This window comes from Rhopalosiphum padi, chromosome 4, assembly GCF_020882245.1.
Source record: "Rhopalosiphum padi isolate XX-2018 chromosome 4, ASM2088224v1, whole genome shotgun sequence".
NCBI lineage: Eukaryota > Metazoa > Arthropoda > Insecta > Hemiptera > Aphididae > Rhopalosiphum > Rhopalosiphum padi.
Window position 1 is genome coordinate 7,636,193 of NC_083600.1, and position 18,771 is coordinate 7,654,963.

Sequence of the window (18,771 nt, forward strand, 5' to 3'; positions counted from 1 at the left end):
ATAATTTTTTTGCCTGTTAAAAAGTATAAGTATAAAGTAGTTTTAATTTGTTCTAGACCAACTTATAAATGCTATAGTACTATTACACAAAAATAATCGAAAAAAATAAAATTGTACAATATATTATTAAGTAATTAGGAAATTTATTTAGGTTTAGGAAATCTTCCATAATGTAAAATATATAATTCCTATACTATATATTGTAAACATTAAATATGTAGTTATGAAATAATGAACAATTTCGTAATTTACCTACCTAAATTAAATATTGTGTGAATACAGCTTAAAAATGAATGAATAAGTCCTCCACTTTATGATAATTAAGTATACAATTAATATAAACATCTTAGTGATACATATATTTTCATATAAAGTTATAAAACTTACAACATTAAGTTTATACGATTCGTTATAATAATAATAATACAATATTTTAGTGTAAAGAATTATCATAAACTATAACATAAAATATACTTAATTTATTAAGTCCTACCCATCATTGGGTTTTCATAAACATAATAATTATACACGTCATATTGTACTCGGAAACATGGAAGATACGGGTTTCATATTTTTAAAATCATGAATATGGCTTATTAACATTCCGTATTTTACTATATATTGAGTATTAGTAAGATATTAGTTGCATCATTTTAGCAAATATCTATCATTTCAAAATCAAGACTAATACAACAAATGTTACAATGGAAAATTATACTTCAAGCTTTTGATATTATGTTCAGTATAATTTTAGATTAAAGAATATTCACTTAAGTATTCTAAAAAAAAAAAAAAATGGAAATTATATTAAAACTAAATTTATTACCTACTTATATCATTAGAATATTTATAAAAAAAAAAAGAGAACCTGAATTATGCATTTGTCTTGCTTCGTGTAAATTATAGATTTAGTATATGAATTATATTATATTATAGACTCTTTTAAAGGCAGTACTGAATCAATTTAAAATACGTTTAAAAGTCTTTTTTGACGGAATATTTGTAATTAGCTATTTTCAGGTAGAATGATTGATCACTATTATTACAAGGTATGCGAGTAATATTGCCAAAATGAAAAAAAAAATACTAAATAAATTCGTATTTAAGGATATAGAAATAATATAGAGCTACAAACAATTTCAATTTCATATAAGTATCAATAAAATATAAACGATAGTTTCATTGCAGTATATTCATTTAAATTGCTGAATAATGCTTTATCATTCAGTATCTTTTCTACGAAAGTAGAGTTTTAGATATTATACTTTTATTATTTTAAGCTGTATTTCTTGCCATATGAATAAATAAATAATTATTTTAAGCGACGAAAAAGATCTTTCTGGAGTGCGTGTAGTTATAATATATAAATATATAAATATATTTATATATATATGTATTTTTATTTTGATAATTTATTATTTATTCTGTAATGTGTTTGGATATCAGTAATAAAGGTTTTTTTTTGTATTTTATATAGAAACTTTTAAATTAAAACTTCAAGCTTTTGATCCATTATCCTACCTTAATCTCGTCCAAATATAACATATACGTGACATTATGCACCATTATTTTTTCTCTGCAACAATGTCATATAAATTTGTTTAGCCAATCTCTTTAAATGTTTCTATTTTTATTCACTAGAATAATAATAGAATATTTAAAATTGATTCGAGAAACCTTATAGCTACTTCAGTTTATTTAATTACTGTTTTAATGACGTACATTTTTAAATATTAAACATTAATGAAAATAATAGGTTAATGTTCATATTTCACGACGTACTTTTACGTAGGTACTTTTAAACTGTATAAATATTACTTTTTTGTCAGCCATGAAAAATTAGTTTCGGTAACCTTAGTATTTTAAAATTATAAGTAAAAATAATTTTTATCTTAGCATTTCAATATTTGGTTGTTCGTGATTTAAAATTTTTAATATTTAATGAAAAATATCAAAGTTAATGCAGTCATTTGTCTTTATAATTATATTTTTTAAGTATAAGTTTGTTTTTAACATTTATCATTTTTATATAAAAGGTGGATAATCGACCAAGCTTCTTTTTTTTTGAGGATAATTTGACTTTGGGTTTGGGCATAGAAGTTGAGGTTGTGAGTTACAATATTTTCTATTTTTTTTTAGTATGATATTTAAAAAAACTATTTTTTTTTAAAATCTATTTTCAAAATTTGTATAATATTAATCTATATTGGGTAATGGTAATACATTTAACCTAAGAAACTAACATTTTTGAAAATATTTCTTTTATATAAATAATTTTATGTCATTACAAAACAACATTTTTCTAAAAAACATATATTTTTACTATTTTTTATTATTATCTTTTTTTTAAATTGTTTATTTTGCTAATTACAACATGCTTTTATAATTCTTTATTCTAAAGTAAAATATTTTCAAAGCTTTTTGATACATAAAAATTGAATTTTTGATGAAAAGTTTATGAGGTTTAAGTATTTAAAAATATATGAACGGAATGATACAATAACACCACAAAATATTAATCTACTACTCTGTTCGTCTAAACTTTAAATATGTACAGATAACAAAAACACTGTCGGTCCAAAATTCGATTTTTATGTATGGGAATACTCTAAATAATATTTTGCATAGGAATATGAAACCAAAAATGATGTGTTGTCATTCAAAAGAATAAATAACTTAAAAAATGATAACTAATTATTAAGTTTAGAGTATTTAAACCAATATCTTTTTTTCACAGTTAGTATAGCAATTATTAAAGTTATTGATAACGTTATGTGAGTATCGATTTTGTACCGATTAGTTTTTAAATAATTTTAAAATATGTAAAAATATTTAGATTTTTCTATTTATTTGACAAAAAAAGTGATGTAATTTTATTTGTACCTATACAATTATATTATGAAGATATTTTGGTGACACAAAAAAATGTTGGTTTTTTTAAAATATGTTATTATTATTAAATGTATGATAAACACTTAAATACTGTCAATCATATTTTGTTGCATTTATATAAATTGTTGTGATTAATAATATGGTTTCCTAAAATACTAAGATAGCGTTAGTTAGATACAACGATGACATTTTATTTATATTTTAAAAATCGGTAATTAAATTGGTTGAATGAATAAAACGACGGAATTACAAATAGTGCAGAATAATTAAATATAATATGAATTATACGCGAAATAAAATAAAATGTGTTCAATGTATCTATAAATAGGTAAGAGTATTAAATAATTTAATCTTCACTATTTACTATTGTAAATTGTTATTATATTCACGAAGCGTTATTCAGTCGTAATAATTTTAATCTCATTTAATTATATACAATATACACAACGTTGTGGCGGTGCGGGGAATAAAAAAATGGAATAACAGTTATAGGCATAGTCATCATCTCCCAAACAATGGCCGGCATCGTGAGAGTCCCAGTAAAGTTTTTGCGCCATTACGTTCAACTGGTGCTGTGGTATACAGTGTGTGCGTATTACAGCTATCATATTATTATACGAATTATTAATGATAATAAAGCGAATATATACATCATTATACGTGGAACTAGTGCAACTGTGGATTTTTTAAAACAGTGATGAACTGCAATATTTATATCCAAGAATAATATCAAATGATAGAAATCAAAATAATATATAGTTAAAGTTTAATTATATTATCATTCAATTTTGTGTATCATAATAGAAAGTATTTACATTTTAAGCACTTAAAAACGGCCACCAGGGGGTCCACGCGCGGCTGTCTCCAGCTGGTTTTACGCTATATATACCGATATTCTAGAAACTTAATACTGAATACTGCAGTGGGTACCATTTAATATGTATGATCACATTCCTGGTAAACTACTTTTGTTGGACAATAAATAAAATACATTTAAATTTTTCAAAATTATACAGGACATACAAGTAGGTACAAGGTACTATTAATAGTTAATTTATTACACTAAAAAATACGAATAAATGTAAATTTGAAAATTTTTCTCTCATGATGCTGACTTTTTAAAAATTGATTAAAACTTATTATTTGGTTAAAGAAAAGAATATTAGACATATTAGCAGCTTAAAACTAAAAATAATTTTCAAATTGGTCGTATACCGAATGTAATAATAAACTATTTTGTAAATAGTCGATATCTATAGTCAATGCACAGTTCATTTTTCCGTTACGATAATGAAATTACGAGAATGAACAATAGATCACGTATCAAATTATAGTTACATAAAAATATAATTATAAGCTTATGATTATTATTGGCTAACGCAAAACTATCTATCTATATATATATATATATATATATCGTATAATCTATTACAACTAAAATAATACTCAATTGTCTCTAAGTATTAATGGGGATTATGTTTTACTTTTTATTAAGAGATTCTCGTAAAAATGATTTTTCTATTAATTGTTAAGAGTTGATGAAATTATAACTATAGTCACAGCAATACGAAATGTCCTATAATATTATATGTAATATGTGTATTGTGTATAGTCTACAGTGGGTATACCTATAACACTCATAGAATATTATAATTTATAACATATCATTTATCATAAAACACTAATAGAATAAGCCTTGATCGGAAACGGAAACTTTTGCTTAAAAGAGATCCCAAAAACTAAATATAATAATAATAAACCAATAAAACTCACCCGAGCTCACAATGTGAGGCCGCGCCATTTAAACGGTGTACAACTATAAAAGACGCTTGATAATAATTAAATACTTTTGTAAAAAAAACAAAATAATAAAACCTTTGCGTACGCATAACAAAATGCCGCCACCTGCATCATCGGTCGGACGCGCGTGCATTTATTTTTATATAATATATATATTATAATACATTTTTTCTTCGCTAACTCGTATATATACACCATGTGTGTGTGTGTACATAAAAAATGCGAGACGTTATATAATATGAACCGTTGAACACAACCGCTATATACCTACCTACCGTTACCGCGGTTACCACGGATACGCGCGTTGTGTGTGCGTTCGCCCACGGAGCCGGCGCGCACGGACCGTGCGGAGCGCAAGTCCCACAGGAAGAAGAGCGCAGTGCCGTAACGACCGCCGCCGGACGCGTGTGCGACTTTGGCGCGAGAACTTTTGATTTCGATTTTTTTCGTTTACGGACCGTGTCCAGACCTAATTTTCGTAAACTTTGATTTATTTATTCCGTAGACGCGTAGTAGATATATTGAGTTTTACTCGTACTTTTCATCTTTTACGCGCCCCTGGCGATCCGTCGCGGACGACCACCGGCGGCGTGTGCCCCCGTGGGGCCGGTTCGGATATCCTCAAACAGATTTCACCGGAGACGAAAGCAAACTGGAACTGTAATAGTGACAGTGGTCGCGGTTGTGGTTGGAGTAACTGGTGACCAGCGTCAACAGTGGTGGAGGAGGTGGTGGTGGCGGTGGAGGTGGTGGAGGAGGAGGAGCCATGCGAAAACCAAAGGTAAAAAAATTATGTTAATATCACGATAATGGCGTAGATGTACTATATATTATTTATTTTTTATTTTTATCACGTCTAACTATTAGATGCGTTATTATTCTTTCCCGTTTTCTCCCGTTGCCGCCGCCGCAACCGTACGAAAATAAAGAGATTTGGCGGGACAGGGGCCAAAACGCTATTACAACGCTACACGTAATACATCTGTCTAGCGCGTAGTCGTCTCGTGTCCGTGGCAGGAAATTCGCACTCAGCCAATTATTATTACCGTTTTATTATTGCATCACACACGCGCCACACACATTGTCCGACGATGACGGCGGTCAATGTAGAGTAGAAATAACGTCCATTATAATAATAATTATTATTATTTCAATGAAATAACTCGCGTCGAATCGAACGGCATGTATGTAAACCCCGCCCTCATCAGAAATACCATTGATAATATTGTATTATCGTATCGTTATTATGATTAATATCGTTGGAGGCTGAAGAATGGGCACCGCCCTATACTCTAATCGTGATCCATTCTAAAAGTGACAAAAAACCAAATGCATTATAACAATTATTATTTGCTATTATCATTAAGTATTAAACATATTAAAATATGACTTATAAATAATGTCAACAATAACTGGATAATATATAATTAGTCAAGTTTTTTACATAACATAATCATAAAATATATGATTAAGTTATGAATTATTATGATATATAGCATCAAAAATAAGATAAGCTTCCTGTATAAACTATTGGAAGTGATAATATCAAATTATATCACGTTTAATGGTTAATAAATATATTATAGGTACTAAATTAATTTGTAATATTAAATTCACTGTATTGCCTTAAATTTATTAAACATAAGCAAAAGATACAATAAGTAGGCTATATATCTATACAAATAAATAAAATATTAGAAAAAAAAACAAAAAAAACATTTATTTTTACATATGTTCTCATAGAACCTATATTCTATATTATTAAATTGCATAATACGTTTGAAGATTTACATTTAAGTCTTTTGGTATTACATTTTCTTTTGCAAGAACATCTTTTGTAACTTTGACCGCTACGTTGTTTGATAACTGATTCGCTATTTTCTTCAATGATTTAGATACACTATTTGAAATCGTCTATCTTAAAATGTACACCTCATCTAAACATTCTAAACATATTAAGGGTATGAGCAAATATCAAACTAGTATCTGGTCCATAATTATGTCAAAGTACCGTATTCATCAAGAAGAATGTTTCAACCAAAATTGGCTAAAAATCAATTAATGTTATGTTTTTCGGCTTCACTCGGCTTCTGTTAACATTAGGTAAAAACTTTAGTCATTCTTATGCAGTCTCTAGTGTTTAGTGAAAAAACTTATGGATTAGGTAATTATTCATTATTATATGATGATCCTATACTCGTATTAACATAATTTTAATGGACTAATAATATTATATAGTATATAAAAAAAGTAACAGAAGCATATGCAGTTAAAAAAAATTAATATTACTTGCGATACATTCTTAACATTATCTGCAATATAAATTATATAAAAAGTTAGGGTTGTATTTGTATTTTTGTGGCTAAAAGTTTAAGTCTAATCTTTTTAAGAATTGTATTTTGTACAATGTACCTAATGTATATAGATTTTTGTTTTTATCTATATTTTTATTAAATAAGAGGTGTTAGGTTAAACAATGAAGTTGTAAATTATATTGACTTTTATTTCATGGTATAAATTAGAAAGCTTGAGTTAGGTATTTAAATAACTTAATTGTGACAGTAAGGTTCAGTCTAAAAATTATTTGGAAATTAACACTTTTCTAATGCATATAATATAATAATAATATAAAAATCAGACACGATCTAGTGTAGTTGTAAACTTAACTATTGGAATCTATAATTACGACTTATCGATTTCCAACTGGTTTTTATTACACGAAAAAACATCAAAAAGTGAAGAAAAAAAATAAGTATGTTATGGCTATAACTTAACCTAATCTACTTACAAAGTTTTATTTTAACTTTTAAATATAATCTAGACCTATTCATAATAATATAATACCAATGGAAGAGAGCAACAACAAAATATTAACGTAATAAAGACAATCTTTAAACTAAATGACTAATGTTAATCGTTTAAAAAAATATTTTGAAGTTTGAGCTGAATTTAAAAAATAAGATTATAAGATTTTCATATTGATACCATTCATAATCATTTTATTCGTAATTTGAATTGGACAGTTAATATTTATCAAGACCAAATATTCAATATTATTTAATTCGCAAATAAAAAAATAATGCAAAACAAAATAATTTAGTATACTCAGTATTACTCATATGAAATAATAATATTAATAATATGTTGTATTAAATAATGTATAACAAATATATTTTTATTAATAGAAAACAAATTGCCTTTAATTAAGTAGTTTATAATTATATTTGATTACAATTCTGGTATAACGCATATAAGATAAAACAATTTTTATAAAAACTTTCTTATTTTTAATACTTGCTTAAAGTAGATGTCTATTTTAGTTTGGAAATAAATTATTGTACCATAGTTTATAGACATAAAAACTGCAGTTAAAATATATTTCATGTAATTAATATTAATTAATGTTGATATTAATGTTCAAGTTTAAAAATTAAATTTTCATATGTGACTATTTTAAATATTAAATAAATAAATAAATATTATCAGGCTTTTATTCCTTCGTTATTATAGTTGAATAATAATTTTAAATAACTATCATAATAAAACTTAGGCATACATATATTTGTTTAAATTAATTTAACCAATTTTTATATCTCTATGAGATTACATTTTATGATAATATTATTCAAAAGGTTAAAAAATGAATAATTACATTAAAAATTTCAAAAATAATTGTTTTATTTTATTTATTTTTTACCTAGTAGGTACTTTAATTTACAATACTATACGCTTTTTCTTATACTGTAATAATAATTCAATTAATAGATAAGTGATTAATAATGCTAGTACATTTATGAATTTTAATTATTACTAAGTATATATTATATTTGTAACTAATAAGTAATAAGATTATAAAATAGACATAACTATTTTGATTAATTCCGTTAGTTGAATTATCTAAATTTTTTTTTAGCTTATTTTTGTTTTTTTGACTCTATTTGAAGTTCTTATTTTTAAGTACTTATTTAATTGAAACAGTTATAATACGTTGATGTGGCCAATGTTAATGATAAACATTTTAATTAAAATCCAAATAAAAACTATCACATGTATTTATCGTATTTATGTATTTTATCATACCTACGTTGTTGGTAGTAATCTGTAGTTTATCTGCCATAAGATAATATGTAAGATATTCTTTCACTTCCCTAGGGTTGATGCATTGCTATTTCAAAATCTAAAATTATTTTTATTACTCCAGAAATTTTATTCAATATCGTAATACATATCATTTATTTAAATATTGGTAACAAACAAAACATGAATGGACGTATAGTCTATATATTCCATTTTTAATGTTATAAATCATGTATAATTGCGTGTATACAAAATCTAATTCTTTAAAAAATATATTTTGTTTGATATACATGTTTTTAATTTTATTAAGGATATCATTGTCATAAAAAATACCTCACCTCTATTTGTTTTTATGACTAATAAACTTAATGATTCGTTAACTTCTTTTTCTTAATGTTCGCAGTTTGGGATAAAAATGCATCCTTGCAGTATGAATATTTCTTGCTATCAGTTTTAAATCGGGTAAAATAAATTGCCTTCATTAGTATATTTAGATGCTTTTTTTAATTCTTTTTGATAGTATTTGAACTATGAAGTCTAAATCTTTTCTTTTATAAGAATTACTAATTTTTTGTCGTTTTAAAACTTCATAATTTATATGACTGGTTAAAAGACGATTTATTTATATTTATTAATTGATTTTTTGACTAACCATATTATATACTTTTTCACTACACTTATTTATAACTCACTGCCGTGTATTTTTATTTTTTTAGATTTATGGTGTTTAAACAATTTAAAATCATTTAACACTAAGTAATATAATTTAAAATATTAAGAATCTGTAGTTGACTAGTTAATTTTCAATATTATATATTTTTTGATTTTTGTTTATACTCAAAAATTTAGGGAATCTGTAAATATTCTTAAATTTATAAGCAGTTATTTGTTTTTTTTCTATCTCACGTCCTAATTAATGTTTAATTTCAAATAAACATTTCTGTCCAGAACAAAATAAATAAATTTACCTACTATTTTTTTTATTTTAATATTGGTTTTTTTTAAAGAATATAAAATCCTTGAAAATAATGAAATACACTTGCAATATAATTTTTGATTTAGAATAATGAAAAAAACAACTAACATTTTTACAAAAACTATTCAAGTTGAGTTGAGTAAGGATTCGCTAATAACAATACGTAGCAAGTGACACTTATTATTTTGATCATGCCAAGCAATTAATTTTGTAAAAGGTCACTACGTTTTATTTTCAGTTAGCAATTGGAATTTTGCGAGAGTGATTCATTGTATATTATATTATGGTACATTGATACCTATATACAAACTACGAATTATTGTATAATATTTTATTTAACGATATATTATTGTATATAAAATCTACTAACCTTAAACAAAAATATAGAAAAATTTGCTTTTGTAAAAGTTAAATTAGTGATTGTGCAATTTATTTATAAATTATGATATTTTTAATGTACGAAAAAGTTAAAAAAAAAAATTACTTCGTCAACAAATGTTCACGGCAATCAATAAAATGTATATTTAATTTATATTAATGACGATATAGAATAAATTATAAGACTCACATATTACAATAAACTATAAAGAGATTATAAGGGGGTTGGCGAGCAAGGAAAGTAATGAGCGGATAGGTATTCTTAGTAAACAAGAAAAAACCCATTTGTTCGTGGTTTATTTTTTTAGAAATTTCGTTTGATAATCTAAATAAAATATGTAAAATTCAAAATTCTACCAAATTAATATTGAATTTTAATTGTGGTACTACACCACACTTCCCGGTATAACACATTTTCTTAGTTAATTAGGTATGTTATCCAGTCGCTATTGCATTATATACATATGAGTAATTATTTAAATGGGTATTTATCTGTTTACTTGTTATTCACTAAATCTTATTCATTTTTTTTTTTGTTTTAAATTTTACATGCATATAAAAACTTGGTCAATCTGCATTTTATTGTTATTTAATTTATAACAATGGTATATTGGTATAGTACCTATGAAGTATTTGATAGTTTAATCAATATAAAATAATATTTATTTACACAAGACTTCGTATAGTCATTTTTAATACTTAATATTTTACCATTCTTAAAACTTTTTAAAAAAGTAAGGAAATAGTAATTAGTAATAACTATAATAACTAATAATAATAATAATAATAAAAAGAAGAATTATATATATAATTTCAAAATCAATATCGGAATATTAACATTATGCAGGTTAATACATTAACAGTTTTAAATATCTATTGTTTATTAAATCAAATTAATTAAATTCTCGTCAATTAAAATAGGTTACTAATTTAAACTTCTAACTTCTAAAGTAAAGTATTTTAGCTTCAGAGTTGTGATTCCAAGAAACTACCAGGTACGGAAATATTTCCGGAATTTCTAGATACCATGGATTTGAGATTGTTCTTTGGAATATAAAACATGTAAAACGTTAATTTGATTTTTTAAATAATAGGTAATTACTTTATAATTTTTAGTTGAATTATATTTATTAATATTATTATATTTATTATAAAAGAATAAAGGAGTACTCGATGACAAAAATATTAATCAGTAAATCAAGTAAAGGCGAACCGATCCAATATTATACTATTTTTTAAATGAGTTGGTTTCCAATTACACGTATTGAATTAATTTAATTCAACTTACTTATTTTTTCACTTTTAAGTTTAATTATGTATGTACGTATATTATATATATGTCGACTAACAGATTTAAAATATAATTGAGATATGCCATTAGATAACAATATAGTGATACATAAATAAATTAATTACCTTAGTACCTGAGTTGTTTGAGGATGCCCAAGTATTTCCGGTAATTTCTGCCAAGTTACATTCCCGGAAATTGCGCAACCCTAATTGGCTGTCAAAATATTATCTATCAGGGTACCTACATTTTTTTTCTTGACAAATAAGCGATGTAAAAATAAACTTCATTAAGTAGGTACCTACTACAAACATTGTAATATTATTTATTTAATAGTTATGGTATTTAATCAGATAATTGAAGTTTCTTTGGAAATGTTATGAACATAATAATAACGATAAAGATAAGATAGTTTATTTTTTTTAAATTTGAATTTTTTTATATATAGCTTGATGTATTAATCAATTATTCAATAAAAAGTAATATTATTTTAATTTAATAAATTTAATATCATATTATTTACTTTTAAATTAGTTATTTGAGTGACGATCTGTTTTATTAATAAAAACGTATGAAATTTACATACATAATATATAAATATTACAATAACAAAGTTTGATGAAATGCGTGAATATGATTCAAGACACATGAAGGAAATTTACCCATTAATAATACTCAACATTTTAATAAGTTAAAAGATAAAATAAGGTTAGCATATACATTCGCCTTAACTTAATAAACCCCCGCTACCAACAGTATTTTGTAAATTAGACGTGGAAAATCAAGTATATTGACTCAGTATAATTGAAACTCCAATAGCTGAGTTATTAATTTATAAATTTATAATCTATAAGTTGTCTAATAAGGTGTATTGTATAGATATATTGATTAAATACCTACTCAAATGCAACTAGTTGATTATTAACTGTTTTTCAGGATTAAATGATAATTGTAATAATACTTTAAGTAGGAGGTGATTAAAGACCTCCCCTTTTCTTATTCACTCAAACTAAACTATATATAATATTGTCAAATTTATTTGGATTACCAAGACAAAAAAATATACACATTTATAAATATATATTATTTCGAAACCTAGTAGTTATTATATTTAAGTATATTCCCAATAGTAGGTGTAATACAGATCAATATGTTATTATTCTTACATACATACTTTATGTTTATTTAATATATATTTGTCTATATAATGTACGAATTATTTTTATTAAATAACATGACCGTTCGTCAGTTAATTTTATTATTATTAATTGGATTACTAGAGTAGACGTTTTCCCGCTTATAGCTTCAACGGAGTGCATAGAAGTTAACGACCAGTTTACTTAAGGAAATACTGTTAATTCCCCTAGCGCCTTTAAACATACAATATATAATGTTATAATTGAGAAATGCTACCTAATAAGAAGATGTAATACAAGTAGAAGAAATTGAATTATATCTTAGTTAACTATTTCGATAACATTCGATGACCGTAAATAATTTTAAGTACAACTATACAAACTGTTGAATATACCAATAACGATAAATATTTAATAAAAAACTGACAGTTTTAATTTTAGCAATTCAATGTTATACTTATTTTGCGTCTCATAAACACCAATTAGAGATTTAGATATAGTTTATATTTTTGTTTCAACACACAAAATTTATTGTTCGTATATTGTTTTTTATTTATGTATATTAAAAAAAAAAAACGGTTTACGTGTATTATCTAATTGATAAATATTTTAACGAAAGAAATAGCGTATAAGAATGTTAAAATATGGATTCCATTATAATAGTAATTGGATAGATTGGTATTCATAATGTTGGCTTATTATTAGATTTTTAACCTATATGCCAAATGTCAAACAAGACAGCAATTTCCTACTAACGGTTTCCTACCTCCTGTTCTTTTGTCAATATTCTATACGAAAATAGATTATTATTAAAATTGCTGTATATAAGTATGACATTTAAATACATACCTATTAAAACTTTTTTTGATCAGGTTCATTCCAAACTATAAATTAACGTATTTATTTCAAGTGTTTCCCATATTTTAGCTTTTAAATTGTGCATTTAATAAGGGAGTAATAATTTTATTTTGTACTATTTCAAGTACAATGTTTTTTTTAATAACCATAATATTATACATATGTTTAATACTATAATAAATTATCTATAAGTAATTTCTTATATGAATTTTTGTACTTTATTTTTAATAAAATATTATTAGGTAATGTTTAATTTGTGATATGGACAATTCGAATAAATTACATAATATTACGTATTATAAAAAATTTAATTTATTTTAAGAGGTATAAGTTATAGAGTTGAGGGAAAAGTTAAGGCAGTTAATATAATAAGTTATATTCTGATAAACAGATTATGTTAACATCTTAAAGTTAATAACATTTTCTTAACTTTTTAAATGTAAATTGTTTTTATTTTATATTTAAGACTGTATTAATGTCACAATGGTTTAAATATTTGTATTATAAAATTATTAGTATGAAGAAAACACCATTGTATTTTTTTCTTTTAATGTTTATACGGTAGGCGAGCAGAATAAAATGTATGAATCGAACATTATTTAAACTGTGGTATTTATAGGAGCAACTTGTAAAATTATGGTAGTTCGATCGAGCTATTTTTATATAAATATGCCAAGTTTAGAGGTTGATTACTATTCTTCTACTTATTTATAACATTTTCGTTTAAATAGTTATAATTTTAATATTAAAACCAAGGACTGCAGATGGTGGCTGAAATATTTTTCATATTATTTCTTGTACTTAAAATACATTGAATAATTAATACTATTAATTAATATCTTCATATTTATATTATTAAAAATATCAATTTTAATAACTTAAAAATGTTGTTATCTATTAATTTGTTTGTCCAGAAGCTGCAATAAAATTGTGTTAAAAAATAGTAGAATTTACACTAGTTTAATTGGTGAAATAGTTTAATATAGTATATTATTTATGGTATTTTTAAATAAATTATTTTCAAATATCATTTTTATACTTATAGTAACAATTAGAAATAATATATAATTACAATTTACAGAACATAATAGTTATTACATCCATGCAGCATTTATTAAAGACATTTAATTCATAATAGTATAAAGACACAACAATTATGAATATAAAATGATTTATTATTTATTTTATTTAAATCATTGGCATGACGTATACATGCCACTTTTGACAAAAATATGTTTTTATACTACTAACAATTAATTGTACTATTTGTACTAATAGTATTATGTCAGTATATATTAAAAATTAATAATAAGATCGATATTAGTTATTGATAATTAATTCTAAGTAATATAACCACGTATTTTTTTACTCACAATTATTTGGCTAATATCATACCAAAGCTACGGTTAACTAATTATATGCCTTCTGTGTATACCACAGTTATCTCAAATATTAAGTTTGAAATTAAAGTCTACATATTAATACTCATTGATAGCAGTTATTAATATCAATACGATTTAAAAAAAAAAAGTTTTTTTTTATATTATAAACAAATAAAAGTAAATGTTTAAATATTTCTTTTGAGTTATAAGCATTTTATTACTTCACAAAATAAGAAACCTATTACTCGTAAATGTAGTTTTTAAATTTCCTCCTTATAAGATTGACATATCAAAGTAGTTTTCAAAATCAAAAAGGAATTTGATAAGTAGGAGAGGATCTTTGCTTAAAAGATTCTGCAGCCAATCTATTTTACTTTGCGCTTTATGCAATCTTTGTAGGTTAACCCCGACAGAAACAAACATTCGAATCTGAAAAAAAGTATTTCTAAAGGTCATATCTCAAAGTGATATACTGAATTGTATCCAACTAACCTAACCTTGCATCTATGTCAAATAAATTAGTTATTTTTGAATTATAACTATACATCATTATTATAATACTATATTTTACTTATTGACTGTAAGTAGATATTTCAATCTCTAGACTCTACGAGTAGATAGCAATTACATAATTATATTAAAATATTAATTTAAGAACTCTGATTTTGGGAAATAAAAATAGTTCTATATCTAATTTGTAGGTAGAACTAATGAAATTTACAATTAGTATTAATTGAATGAGGTTACTCTTGATAAGATGGTTAATGATTTTCTCAGTTTTTTTCAAATATACGGAAACTACAAATTTAGTTTTAAAGTGTATAAATTTAACTCGAAATAACGATTTTGTCAAATAATTTTAATATTTTCTAAAATACTTATCATAAAATGTATTTATTATTACATAACTTTCGCCGAGTATCTGAATAATAAAATATTCTAAAATTATTGCAATTGCATTAAGTGATACACAACATTCTGCTCTGTATGATGGATTAATTTTTAGTTTAAAGATAGCAAAAAGTATACCTGATATTGGAATTATAACTATAGTGGTTCATGGTCAACTTTATGAGTTAAGTATAACCACTGCTGTCTGTTTTACTGTAGCTTGTAAATTATATAGGTAAGGACAGTCGAGTAGAGCGCAGCGTGATGTAATAATATCCTGAGCACAATGTTTTTATCAACGAATCAAGTGTGTGTAACACCCGGATGTCGTGTATCTATAATAGGAACGGTGTAAATGTGTAATCTCCGGAAATCCATTATGTAGTTACGGTACAATGGTGGTGGAACTTTTGCGGCTTAATGTGAAGGGCTCAAGACAACGACTTATTCGTTAATTTGAATTTGAAATTTTCATACAAATAAAACTCTTTTATAATTAAAAAAATTAAAAGATTATATTATTATTTTATATAATTTCAATACAATTTTACAAAGCTATAGGTGGAAATTGAGTAAAATTATTAGGGAGCAGGGAGAAGGGAGATGCTTAACAACAGTAATCACTAAATACGATATAAAATATTTTGACCCTTCACTTATAAAAAAAAGACAAATTCATATGAAATATTATTATAAAATGCTTATTTTCTTTTTTGTTAAATATAAGTTCAAAATCATGAACATTTGCATGAACATTATTTTTTATTTAAAAAATGAATACGATTTTCAATTTAATAACTTGAAACTTGGCAGTTTTTTAATACAAGAATCAAATTTTTTTTTTTTTTTATTGAACTAAAATAAAGTTAAGAATACGACTACAATACGTACATTTGTATAAGCATTTAAAGATCAAATACTGACAAAATTGTATATTAAAAAAAAAATGGGTATGTAAGTATTAACAGTTTTACTGTAGAATAGTTGTACAATTTATTGAGTTTATTTATCACTATAATAGTAGATAATCGCATACGAAAAGTACTACTTAGCGAATAAGGTTTATAGATTATTTTTCAAGTTCTTTCATTAAGCCTAGAAAGCACATAAAAAGACAAAACATTTAAAACATTATTTCGTGTTCAGTAAATGCCATTATAAACATTCAGTGAAAATTTCAGTTATCTACAATTATTATTTACTATATCTTAATTACAAAAGAATTTGAACAAAAACTGATTTTGCGTTCAAGTTTTCATTAATTTTTAATTTTTTCTGGTTATTTCGTAAATTACTGTACATTTTATACTGTTGACCCTTTAAAGTACCAACTAGACCCAATTGTTTATCAGAAACCCCCTCTAAAGATATACTTATTTAGTGCTCCAAAAAGTATTGAGATATAGAAAAAAACACACCATTGTAAAATGATTGCTCTGCTTAGAGTTTGAGAACAATTTTTATCAAATTGTATTGGTTTATTGCAAATATGTGTAATACATTTTTTTTATACTACATACACAGACAATAAAACGAACAATAACATTTTCAAAATATTTAATATAATTATTTTATTATATAAATAAATTCAATATATGCATGGTAAGTATATACTATAATGTAAAGTATTATAATACCTATTGTAATTTATAGTGATGACACTAAATTAAAATTAAATTAAACAAAGTTAAAAACATTATTTGTATTAATTTGGGAACCATATAATTTATTTTTATATATTAAGTTTAGTTATAAAAATAATAACCTAACCTAGCTAGGGGCTAATTTAACTTAGTTTTAAAATGTTTAATGAAAAAAATACATTTTTGCATTTTAATATTAGTTCTTCGTGTGATGTGAATTAGATATTTTCAAAATCATTGATTTTTTTTCTTTTTATATTTTGACTTACATCATAAATATTGTTCTGAATATATAAGTGTGAAATTAATTAACTTCATGTTCCAGTAAATGTTAGGTACTAAAAACTGTAAGCTACTCGTTTGTCAAGTTGTATTATAGGAAAAGCTAGTAAAATAATAATGAAAAAAAATGTATACTGCAGACTAGATGAAATCGTAAAACTCTCTGGGCAGCTGTCAGGCTATTGTGAGCATTTTCAAACGAAAATTCTCATACTTTCGGTAATATAACCCATATACTACGTATTCCTACAATCGTAAATCTAGACTTATGTATATATATATATATATATATATATATATATATATATATATATATATCTTTCGCTCTCTTTTTTATGTTTCCTGTTAACATACTCGTACACTACCCGATCGTAGCACATTGATTGATGCTGCCATCAAATCCAGACATCAAACCCAGTAATACAAAGGTAGGATTGAAATTTGTGCACCTCTATAAGGGAAATGGATCATCTTGGGTACCTGAACAACAGGAGTAAATTATACTCGCAAAAGTGAATACCGATTGTACCCTATTTTGTATAAAGGAGAAGTATCCATTTTACATCTATAGAAATTGCTGCGTCACTTATGATACAGTATTCACTATCACTTAAAAAAAAAAAACTTTACACAAAATATCTAAAACAACCAGTCATCACTTCGTAAACTTTAAGTGCTCAGTGGAGTATTTCAGAATTAATTGCCCATAACTTTGAGTTTAAACTTTTACAGAAAGATAAATATAATTTGTATTTAACCAAAAATAAAATGTCCATTTCGTGCTAAGACCATATAAATTATTAATGTAATTCATCAAACATTTATATAATGCGACCTAGGTAATTACGTATGTCCTATGTTATGAAGCGTTGAAGATACTATATTTTTTAATTCAGTTCCACCGTTTACAATATGCTTAGATATTTCAAATTTTATTACATATATTAGTACTTATATCGTATTGGATTACACCAATGATTCTCAACTAGCAAATAACTCTACTTTTTCCAAAGTTATCAAAAATATAACATAAAGTATTTCATTTATTAAAGTACTTTTGTTTTAAAACAATAAATATATGTTAGATCATATATTATCTACTTACACAAGGTTATCCTTATTATATATTTTTTCCTTTTCCCATTGAGATTTGACATAATAAAAATTT

The 18,771-nt window shown here is 24.4% G+C and overlaps 1 protein-coding gene across 5 annotated transcripts in view; it reads left to right on the forward strand.

Moving 5' to 3' along the window:
• The first annotated feature begins 5,053 nt into the window (after nt 1-5,053).
• The window catches only part of LOC132928689 (potassium voltage-gated channel protein Shaw), a 155,832-nt gene continuing 142,114 nt past the window's right edge, over nt 5,054-18,771 (forward strand). For all 5 annotated transcript variants that reach the window (XM_060993529.1, XM_060993527.1, XM_060993531.1 and 2 more), the window contains exon 1: nt 5,054-5,473. The gene's annotated coding sequence lies outside the window, so the exon portion shown is untranslated. The remainder of the gene's footprint in view (nt 5,474-18,771) is intronic.